Here is a 10,794-nt window from a genome sequence, read left to right as displayed (position 1 = left end):
TTATTTCATCCTTATTTCATACTGGTAGATAGTGCTAATATTGTCTTGCACGTGAAGTAAATTCAAAATAGCAGTGTCATCTGAGTATTTAAATATACAATTCTGTGAGTGCCTGATGGAGAACTCATTTGTGTAAAAGGGACTGGTGAAATAGCACAGCCTTGTGGAACACCCATACTGATAATTTTTTGTTGTGAAAGACTGTCATTTACTTTCACACATTGCGTTCTATTTGTTAAAAAAAAAAAGAAGAATACCATTTGATAATTGATGGGTTTACTCTCCAGTTTTTTAGTCAACAAATGAGGTTGAAGTGTATTAAAAGCAGAGCTAAAAATAGATAAAAAGTATCTGAGCATGAGCTCTAGGATCCTCCAGGTGTTTTAAAATCAAGTGCATAATGCTATTAATGGCATCCTCAGTGCCCCTTCCTTGTCTATAAGCAAACTGTAAAGAATCTAATTTACTAGGGGGCCTGGGTAGCTCAGCGAGTATTGACGCTGACTACCACCTCTGGAGTCGCAAGTTCAAATCCAGGGTGTGCTGAGTGACTCCAGCCAAGTCTCCTAAGCAAACACATGGGGTAACCTCCTCATGGTCATGATGAGTGGTTCTCGCTCTCAGTGGGGCACGTGGTAAGTTGCGTGTTGATCGCGGAGAGTAGCATGAGCCTCCACATGCTGGGAGTCTCCGTGGTGTCATGCACAACGAGCCATGTGATAAGATGTGTGGACTGACTGTCTCAGAAGCAGAGGCAACTGAGACTTGTTCTCTGCCACCTGCACTGAGGTGAGTAACTGCTCCACCACGAGGACCTACTAAGTAGTTGGAATTGGGCATTCCAAATTGGGAGAAAAGGGGATAAAAAAGAAAATAAAAAAAGAAGAAAAAAATCTGCCTTTAACATAGACACCACACACTTTTCAAAAAATTTCATTACAATTGACGTTAGTGCAACAGGTCTAAAGTCATTGTTTTGGCTTGCTTTCTTTGGGATTGGTATAATAACAGCCTTTTTCCAAAGGTTAGGAACAGTTTAGGTGTCTTAAAATTGTTGAAAAATGGGGCACCATGCCGAGGTCAATTCATCTGCACAGCTTTTTAAAATAAAAGATGAAATTCCATCAGCACATGAAGATTTCTTAGAGCAGATATATTTAAAAAGGTACTTACCATAATTTGGTTCAACCAACAACTCATTATCACCCTTATCCATGTCCAGGATAGAGTCCATTTCCTTACTGCTGCTCTCTAAAGTAAAACCACAATGATCAAATCTTAAATATAAATTATTTAAATCATTTGCCTTTTGCAGATCACAATATGTAGTTATAATATTCTCTTCACTGAATGCATATTATAGATTTCATTGAGTCCCAGACCCATTTTGTGTTTGACCTATAAAAATTATTCTCTAGGATATCCTTTTGTCTTTTCCTAGCAGCTCTAAGTAACTGATTAAATTCTTTCTGAACAGATTTGAATGCTAAGCGATCATGATTCCTAAAAGCAAATTTCTTCTTGTTAATACCGTCCTTTATCTCCTTTGTTATGTAGGGTTTATTGTTGGGGTAAATAATCATATCTTTTTTTAAAGACCACGTTGTCCATTCAGTATTTAATATAATCCGTTATTACCCCAGTTGCTTCATCAATGTCTTTGCAATGGAAAACTTCCCAGTCGGTGCAGAGAAAAGATCCCTTCAGAGATTCTACACTGTCCTTGGACCACACACTTAATCTCAGGTATACATCTCTTCAGAAGTGTCTTATATGTAGGAATTAAATAAACAGTGTAGAGGTCAGAATCTGGTAAGAGGAGGCCTTGATCTAGCAGTATATGCCTCTTTTATGTTCCCATAGCATTTATCAAGTACCTTTTTATCTCTGGTATAGCATTTTACATACTGTTCATAACCAGAAAGTACCAGTTATAATTTGCAGTGATTGAAATCTCCTAGAATAAAAACAGGGGCTCCTGGTGTGCGCTGCAGCTAGAGTTGGATACAGTCACTTATATGGCCCGCAGCTTTGCTGCATTGCCCGATGGAGGGACATAAACCACACAGTTATTCAATATCAGGATTACATCCTGAAATTTTCACTGTGAATTGGCTGCACCAGCTGTCATTTACAAACACGCAAATGCCGCCGCCTTGACTTTTCCCCAATGTAGCAGTTCTATCTGCACGAACAAGAGAGAAGCCTTCCACCTAAATTTGTGAGCAGGCAATCTCCAGATGAAGCAAGGTCTCTGTGAACAACAGGGGCACTTTAAGGTACCTCTGGGCCCATGGGCTCACTGGTCCGCAGAGGACCTCTTACATTTGTCGTCAGCAGAGCAGCGCCACCGAAGCTGTGAAGCAGGCTTGTGGGTCTGGAAGGGTCATAACCCAGCACCTGAGCATAACTATATAACATAGCATTTTACATTTACATGTATACCACAAATGTTCACATTTATAGCTGATGCTTTAAGACTGGCGAGTTATTAACATTTGTATGCATTAGTCTTGAGTAAGCACAATAGGCCCATATCAGCAAGCTAAATTAAATCAGAAAATATAAATACCTTTACAAATAATTCGCCATGGTAACCATATATTATTACGCCCAAATACTAAGGTATTTTTGGCGGAAATCATTGTCGGAGCCACTTTATAGATGTGTGTATAATATGTGTATTTTGGGCTGTCATCACTGGGGGGCAGTATGGGCTGGGTAATAGGTATTTAAACAGGTATTCACACACAGGGGAAGGAGGAAGAATGGGGCTTGGGTGGCGGGAACGATAGTTCTTACCACTCACAGCCACACACACGCAGGCCACAATTTTTTTAGAAGATATATTTGAATTTTTCTTTTGACTGAAAAAAATTCTTGTCCCATTCCTCTGGCACACCACTTATAGGGTGGTCCAAAAAACGGAGCCACATGGCAAAAGAGAAGCACCCAAGTTTGCTACCATTAAAAACTTAGCTAAACGATTTACTTATTCATTTGTTTGTTGCACACGATGACGTCACAGTGATGCCATTTTGTTGTTTATATTTAAAGCAGTGCATTGTCTGAATTTTATAAGTTTTTGATTATTATTATTAGGCTTAAGGTATGGGTAAAATATCAAAAGATGAATGCATGCTCATCTAAGTACATTAACTTAGAAAAAGCATGCAAATCTTGAAAAATCTAAGTAAGGTCAATTAATTTGATTACAGTATATGTAAGCTGAGAATTGGTAAACCAATCTATACAGATGAACAAATCAAATAATAACAATAAACTTGTCTTTGTATCAAACTGTTATTCCAAAAATCTGCTCAAATAAATCAGCGCAAATTTACAGTAGCAGTTTTAACTACTACGTAAACCACGCAGTTGCGTGGGGCCCCGGACGTTGGGGGGCCACCGCCCCAGTAGGAAAGCTCAGCAAAAACCGCTTGAGTAACATAGTGATCTGGGCACACACGTGAATACGCTGTTGTCAGCAGTTTCAGAGCAGTTCATGTTAGAGGTCCGGCGGGTTCTGGTCAGTTTTTCAATTAGGACTTTGGGTTCGGGTTTGTAATTTATGAAAAACATACAGGCCTTCCGAACATGTTTCGCCCAAGCGCTCTCACTCACAGATATGCATGAACAGAATAGCTAGGGTCCATTCACACCAAACGTGTTTTTGTGTGTGTCTGCTCTGTTTTTCCACTGTTTTCACTGTAAATGCACTGGACGAACGTCCTTGACTGCTGCACCATGTCTTGCTGTTTCTTCAGTGTCTCACGCAGGACTGGCACATTTTTAGACACAGCGTCAAGTTAATAAGAACTTCAGGTTTCATTCATAACGTGGTGTCTAGATTGTTTTTAGCGCATGTGTCACAAAGATTTAACGTTCTGAACAAGTTCAGGTTACAAAGAGGGGACTATTACAATGTTTAACATTATTCCAGATTGTTCTACACCAAGCAAAGTTTCAGCAATGTTTTTTTCCAACTACTGTTCTAGTGTGCTGAGGGGCTGCCATGCATTGTATGTTTACTGTTAGGTCAAATTTAGTTTCATGGCATTTTAAAGTTCAAGTTATTATAAATGAATGGTCAAAAGCATAAAATATATTCTTGGGATAATTAGTGAAAATCGTTAAAAAGGTGCGAGTGATATGGTTGAGATGCTGTAAGTGTCAGCAGTGAGGCCTTGACAGTCAGCTTATTCTATGGGAGACGGGATTGTTTAGGTTATGCCCTATCTGTTCCCATGGTCGCACTCTGAAAGTGCACCCAAGCCTCACATCACAGTACCTCATGGGTTCAAACTAAATTTGTGTGTACAGAGTTCATCTAAGCCTTCTGAAAGGGTGTATAAGGGCAGTGACTGCTCACAAGGTCAGACTCCATCTTGATCATGTATTGGTGTTGTTGTCTTTAGTTGCGTGCTCGCAATAACATTTTGTGGATTATTGCAACTTTGGCTCTGAGCCTGACTGACACAGCATATTCCTGACACCCAAGTAACTTCTCAGCAGCCCTTATCTATGATGAATTGTATGACTTAAGGTATTTATTTAGACCTATTTAATAACATGTCTTTTTACTTGCGCTTCCTGTCTGTGGCTGTTCTTTTGGGTCAGGTGAGTGGATCCAAACCAGGTGTAGTCTCTGGGCAACTACAGCTAAAAGTGCTACACTAAGAAAGGCCTCACCAATTAACTTACATTCGGCATGTAGGAGCATCCGTGACGTTCCAACCAAATCACTGTGCAACTGCAAACCACTGAAACAGGTAGATTGACTTGCCAACAACATAACAATTAGAGAAAAATGGAACTGGGCCAAACATTTTGAGAAAGAGGAACTGTGTCAAGCTTGCAGTAAAGAGGATGGAAGAGCCTAGAAGGGGATTTCCAGGGAAAGGGGGTGTGATGATTGTGAAATGTGAAATTACTAAGTAAAAATAGTAAACATTAAATAAATAATACAAATTTTAAGTAGACAGTACCAGGACTGGAAGAATTTGGGTGGCCTTCAGGAGAAGCCATATTCACAGTATCCACCTTTTTCCTGAACGCAGAAGTGTTCTACGGTTTGCCTGTTTTCAATTTCTGGTCTCCAGTGTTTTCACCTGCATCAATATTTTAAGTATTAAATTTGTTGTCAAAAAACAAGTGAATCCATTGCGCAGATACTTCACAGAATCGAGATGACTGTTTTTGTTTTTTTGCCAGTGCCTCACCTGAGTAGATGACATGAAGTGATGATCCGAGGGGATATCATTAACTACACTGAGTTGTTATTACAGCCAACAACTGCACAAGTTGAGTGTAAAATTGATTTTTACTCCAAATAACACTTAAATGGTTGTCGTTCTCCATCTGGATCGATCATTTTGGTTAGTTTTACATTGCGTCTCGAGACTAGAAACAGAAAACAGGCAGTTAGAATCATCATGGCGCCGCCCAGTGGTTGCTCAGGAAAAATGTGGATATAGTACATACCTGTATATATTGTGGTGGAATGGTAGGTGACAGAGGAGGGGCTGAGCCTCCCTTTCTGTATTCAGGTGAGACTGTGTAAATTGTAAATTTTGTTAGGGCCAGGTGCAGTCTTTTCCAAATGAAAATAGTCAGTCGCCTCAGGACTGCTAGAGGCGAACCCAATTAGAAATGACGCAGTAAATATTTGGGGAAGGATGAAAAGTATACAATCTATGAGGAATTGTGGAATGCACAAAAATACATTTTGTGTGTCTTTGTCTGTGGTTGGCAGGGCAACGATCCTGTGGGAGAGTGGAACTCCCTAAGTATATATTGTAATAAAGTTCTTAGTTTTCATGACAAGGGAGGAAGCAGGAGACGGCAAGATACAACTCAAAGGGCTTTATTTCCACAGTTTCACAGTCTATATCCCACTTTTCAGTGGACAACACAACTCCATGCAGCTCTCTCTGCCTCACTGACATCTGGTTCACTCTTAAAAGCCTGTCTCCACTCTCACTGTAATGACAAACAGCTGTTAGAGAAAATTATTGCAGGGTGATGATCCTTACCACTCTCCTATCCTGATTTCGCTCTCCATTCACAAACCGGCACTTAACCACGGCCCCACCACCACAAAATTGCCAAATAACTGAAGATTTCATACAAAGGTGTACACTACAGTCTTCAAAGACAAAGGACAACTGGCTCTAACAAGGACAGAAAGAGATGTGGAAGGCCAGATGTACAACTAAACAAGAGGATAAGTACATCAGAGTCTCTAGTTTGAGAAATAGACACCTCACATCAAATCAAATCAAATCAAATCCCTTTACTGTCACTCAACCATACAGTATACACAAGTGCAACAGTTGGTGAAAGTCTTGGGTGCAGTTCTAAGCAACATAGCAGTTTGACAATTACAATAAACATCTGATTTACACATAACACAGTTTACACATCTTGTTACACAACACAATATACACCTAATAATATACAATATACAGTATACACAAAATAAGACTGTATACAATAAAAATACACTGCAGTGAGTCCAGTGAGGCAGGCAGCACAGAGCAGATGTAATCTCTGATTAGCCTCTCAAAGCATTTGCTGATGATGGGGGTCAGAGCAACAGGATGCCAGTCATTTAAGCAAATGATTTTAAGTTGGTTTGGTACAGGCACAATGGTGGACGTTTTAAAGCATGTGGGGACCACAGACAAGGAGAGGGAAAGGTTGAAAATGTCCATAAAAACACCAGCCAGTTGGTTCGCACACGCTCTGATGATGCGGCCCGGAATGCCGTCTGGACCTGCGGCTTTACGGATATTCATCCGTTGGAAGGATCGGTTTACGTCCGCTACAGAGATGGAGAGTGAACTAACCTCTGTGGCTTCGGCCAAGAGAGCTGTCTCCACGAGGCGGTGTTACTTCCCTCAAAACGAGCATAAAAATGATTGAAGAGCTCCATCTGGGAGAGAGGCAGCGGTGTTCACGGTGGAGTTTTTATTCCCTTTGAAGTCTGTGATATTAATTGCCTACCATATGCTTCTAGAGTCGGTGTTGAACTGTCCTTCAATCTTGTTCCTATACTGCCGTTTGGCTGCTCTGATAGTTTTGCGGAGGGCATATCTGGCTTGTTTATGCTCCTCCGCATTCCCGGAATTAAAATTGGAGGTCTGCGCATTTAGTGCCGCACGAACACCGATATTAATCCACGATTTCTGGTTAGGATAGATCCGTATTGTTTTGGTTGGCACTACATCATCTATGCACTTCCTGATGAAATACATTACGGTATCAGTGTAGACCTTGATGTCGTCATCATCAAAACAGTCCTGTAGCATAGAATCTGATTGGTCTTTCCAGCACTGGATCGTTCTGAGGGCGGGTGCTTCCTGTTTCAGTTTCTGCCTGTAAGCGGGCAGGAGAACGGAAGAGTGGTCCGATTTGCCAAATGGTGGGCGGGGGAGGGATCTGTAGCCATCCCAGAAGGGAGAGTAGCAGTGGTCCAAAACCCGGTCCTCTCATGTGTTGCAACTGATGTGTTGGAAGTATTTCGGTATGATTGACTTGAAGTTGGCTTTGTTAAAGTCCCCGGTCACAATGAACATGGCCTCAGGGTGCATTATTTCCTGTGCACTTATACTCCTAAACCATTCCTTGAGTGCCCGGTTTGTGTCGGATTGTGGGGGATGTACACAGCTGTGATAATGACCGCTGTAAATTCCCTTGGTAGCCAGAATGGTCGACACAGAAGTATGAGAATTTCCAGATCAGGAGAGCAGAAACACTTTATAGAATGTACGTTCCTCTGATCACACCAGGATTTTTTTTTTTTTTTTTTTTTGTGATTAACAAAATTGGCCGTTCAGCCATATGGTCAAGGCAACATTTAAATAAATGTCTGAATTAAACACTCTGGAAACTTTTGTCCACACCGAGTGCAAATGCGAGACAACGGGGTGTAATCTAACTTCTCTGGTTAGTTTGATAGAAAGGTTTGCAGGGGCCAGAACTTCCTGTTCAATACAAAACCAGGGAGGGGCTCTCTCAGGTGGTAGAGACCAATGAGCCAAATGTCTGAGACTGAATGCATAATAATAAAACAAAATCCTGAGTAGGCCTAGCCCATCTTTGTCAAACGGCCTATGTAACTTATTGAAATGTAATCTGGGACGCTTACCATTTCAAATGAAGGACTTCCTTATGCTATCAAATTGCTTGAAATAAGAGAGGGGGACATCTACAGGAAGAGATTGTAACAGGTAGTAAAATTTTGGAATACAATTCATTTTAATAACATTAACCTTCCCAATCATAGATAAATGTAATGAAGCCCACCTGCCCACATTGCTTGAAACCTTTTTATCAAGGGGTCAAAATTAACCAACTAAATCAGACAAATTTGCTGGGAAAAAAATGCCCAAATACTTAATGCCCTGTTTGGGCCACTGAAAGGCACCCGGCTGAAAAGCCGTTACTGGGCAGTATGCTGTCAGAGCCAAAGCTTCGGATTTACACCAACTGACTCTGTATCCTGACAATTTAGAAAAGGAATTAATAATTCTGTGGAGGCAAGGCATAGATCTAGTGGGGTCGGAGATGAATAATAAAATATCATCAGCGTAAAGCAAAAGCTTATGTGCCCCACCTCCCGCCACCACCCCTGGAAAATCATCTTCCCTTCTTAATCGCGACTGCTAATGGTTCCAGGGCAAGATATAACAATAATGGGGAAAGAGGGCAACCCTGCCGGGTGCCCCTACCCAGATTAAAATAATCTGAAATTAATCAATTTCTTTGTACCGCTGCTACTGGGTGTCTATAAAGTAAATTAATCCATCCATAAAAGTATATTTCCAAAATCGTAAAAAAATAATCTCAACGCCTTTTTGGCGTCAAGTGAGATGGCAGCGACCGGAGTCTGATCATTCACCACTGTCCACATGATATTGATGAAACGCCTAATGTTATCAGAAGAGCTGTGGCCCCGAATAAACCCCACCTGATCTATATGTATAAGAGATGTCATAACTTTACTCAATCGGTTAGCCAGACCTTTTGTCAATATTTTAACGTCTAGCTGGATCAGGGAAATTGGACGGTAACTCTTACACTCGCTTGGATCTTTGTACTTTTTAAGTATCAGACTGATCCGGGCTTGTCATTTTTGGCGGAAGCTTTCCATTCTGTAATGATTCTGTATAAACTTCTAGCAAAAGTGGAGCCAATTCTGTAGCATACGATCTAAAAAATTCAGCAGCAAAAACATCTGGCCCCGGAGCTTTGTCTGTAGGCAAGGCCTTAATTACCTCGCCAAGCTCCTCCAAGGTTATCTCAGAATTAAGAGAATTGATTCTCAGTTGTCAGTTTAGGAAGTTCTAATGGTTCCACAAAGATTCTAATATCTTCATCAGTAGATGAAGATGTGGAACTATAAAGATCAAGATAGGATTCTTTAAAAGCATTATTAATATCAATGGCTGAGGTAAAAATTTCACCACCAGCAGATTTCACTGAGGGAATGGTAGAAAAAGACTCTCTCTGCTTTATCTATTTATCCAAAATCTTCCCTGCTTTGTCCCCCGACTCAAAGTATGACTATCTTGCCCTGAATAGCCAAAACTCCACCTTTCGTGACAAAATAGTATTATATCTGTATTTCAATCGGGTCAATTCTCTGAGGCCATCAGACGACATTCTGCACTTCAAATCTGCCTTGGCACTTTTAATATTCCCTTCCAACTCCACGTGCTTTGGACTTTTTGATGAATGAGGCATACTGTGGGATCCGACCCCTAAGAACTGCCTTAAGTGCCTCCCAAGCCACACTCAGAGAGGATACTGTCGGTCTCAATATACACAATTCAGCCTTTAACATTTGTTGGAATTAAAGATTTTGCAAAAGGGATACATTAAAGCGGCAACTATATAATTTCTTTTTCTCTGTATGTGGCAACATCTCTAAACTCACCAGGGCGTGATCCGAGACTAAAATGTTTCCAATTGAGCAATCAACAACGGATGAATTGAGACTTGGATATTTAAAAAATAAATAAATAAATAAAAATCTATTCTAGAATAGATCTTATGGACTGATGAAACAAAAAAATGTATAGTCCCTACCAGATGGGTTCAAAAGTCTCCAAATAGCTGGATTTTTTTTTTAGCCAAAGACCAAGATTTTTTACACATCCTGTGAAGCGTCAATATTGCTCTAAGGCAGTGTTTCTCAACTGGTGGGTCAGGACCCAGAAGTGGGTCGCAGATCTATTCGGACTGGGTCGCGGATAGCAGGGAAAAACATGCCATTGAAAAATTTTCGGCGGCCGCCTAAGTGAAATTTCAGCGCTTTAAACACGCAATAGACTTGCGCGAGGGTAATGGAACAACTCGCGCCAATGATCTGCTCTCTGATCTACTGTATCTCTGGCGTGCGCGCTTCCCGCGCATCAACGTCCATTTGAAGTCTAGTGAGAATTTCTCTAGTTTAAATCAGTATAGAGGAAGTCAAACCTTTCAAACAGGCAGCGCTGACATTATACACCGCAGTGAGGTGGAACATAGCAACACTGTGCTATGCGCCAAAATAAAGTTGTTGTTTTTAAGATTATATCATTACCCATACAAAAATGTTTCACGATTTTACAGTAGTAACAGTAAATGTGATATTTTGACAACTGTTATAGTTTCATATTAAATACTCTTAGGTAGAATCTATAATATTTTTCATAAACACTATAATTTATTATTATTATAAAGACTAGCTAGATTGACCTAGCCATGATAATGAGGGGCCATCATGGTCTTATGCCTGTCACAGAG

The 10,794-nt window shown here is 40.6% G+C and overlaps 1 protein-coding gene across 1 annotated transcript in view; it reads right to left on the bottom strand.

Annotated features, from left to right (window-relative positions):
• LOC127414732 (SAP30-binding protein-like) overlaps positions 1–10,794 on the bottom strand; it is a 145,352-nt gene that overhangs the window by 23,903 nt on the left and 110,655 nt on the right. The window lies entirely within an intron of this gene.

This window comes from Myxocyprinus asiaticus, chromosome 24, assembly GCF_019703515.2.
Source record: "Myxocyprinus asiaticus isolate MX2 ecotype Aquarium Trade chromosome 24, UBuf_Myxa_2, whole genome shotgun sequence".
Lineage (NCBI taxonomy): Eukaryota > Metazoa > Chordata > Actinopteri > Cypriniformes > Catostomidae > Myxocyprinus > Myxocyprinus asiaticus.
Note: the sequence above shows the minus strand (reverse complement) of the source record. Positions and strands in the feature narration are given on the sequence as shown.